A 1,054-nucleotide genomic window follows, 5' to 3' on the forward strand; every position below is an offset into this window, starting at 1 on the left:
TCAAAAAAAAAAAAAAAAAAAAGAACTATGTATTCCAGGTATTGACAGTAGCTATTCTCCCAGCTCCTCTGCTAGACTAAGTTCTTAGAAGACAGGGATTGTTGGTTGTTCTAATAAGATCTTAGAATCAAAGTCTTAGAATCATACTATCTTAGAGTTCTAGAATCCTTTAGGGCGAGAACCTAAATTGGAAGGACTCTCAAGAGTTTCCTAGTCAATTCCCTCATGAACCTAATGAATCTTATTTCTTTTTTTTTTCCCTCCCCACCCCCATGAACCTTATTTCATTTTGGCATGAAGCTGTCCAGCCTCTCCTGCTCTCCTCTAGTGATGAGGAGCTCACTGCCTCCAAGGCAGTCGGCCAGCTCTGATTGTTAGGATTTTCCCACATTTTGACAATAACTGTCTACTGTCAACTTCTACCCCTTGGTTCTTCCACCCATTGGAGACATAAAATATAAGCCTACCCCTTGTTCCCTTTTTCAGTTCTTCAAGAACTTAAGGACTATCCTCTATTTCCCCTTCTCTGGGGGGAGGATGAGGCAGGAACCCCGTCAGGGAAGGCAGCTGGCCAAGGGGCCCCTGGAAAGTGGACTGAGCTGCCTCTTTTCCACTCTAGGCTTGTTATGAGGCTTAGATGACCTAATGTGTATAACATGCCTAGATCTGGACCTAGCATGAGCCATATGCTTAAGAAATGGCAGCTTCTACTGTTATTAGATGAGGAAGGGAAGGAGGTAACCGAGTTCCTGTCCCTGGGGAGCCCAGAGTCTGAGAGGGACTTTCAAGGAGCTCCCTAATCCAAAGATGTTGGCGATAAGGCCCTGATCTTGGGATTGGGAGGGTGGGAGGGTAGCGTGGAGGCTGAGGGTAAGATGAGCTGACTGAAGGGAGGAGGGTAAGACTCACCTGGAGATATGCTTCCTTCAAGTCTTTGCTTAAATGACACCTTCTTGGTGAGGCTTTCTCTGACCACCCAGTTCATAAATTTAGATCCCTTCCTTCTTGTGCCTCCTTAACCTCCTTCCCTGCCTTATTTTTCCACAACACTTAA

General features: G+C 45.4%; 1 protein-coding gene across 1 annotated transcript in view; it reads right to left on the reverse strand.

The window, feature by feature from the left end:
* KCNE3 (potassium voltage-gated channel subfamily E regulatory subunit 3) overlaps positions 1-798 on the reverse strand; it is an 11,861-nt gene extending 11,063 nt beyond the window's left edge. The window contains exon 1 of the mRNA XM_008063996.2: positions 783-798. The gene's annotated coding sequence lies outside the window, so the exon portion shown is untranslated. The remainder of the gene's footprint in view (positions 1-782) is intronic.
* Positions 799-1,054: the final 256 nt, after the last annotated feature.

Source organism: Carlito syrichta, unplaced genomic scaffold (assembly GCF_000164805.1).
Source record: "Carlito syrichta isolate Samal-C Ts95f unplaced genomic scaffold, Tarsius_syrichta-2.0.1 Scaffold307176, whole genome shotgun sequence".
Taxonomy (NCBI): domain Eukaryota; kingdom Metazoa; phylum Chordata; class Mammalia; order Primates; family Tarsiidae; genus Carlito; species Carlito syrichta.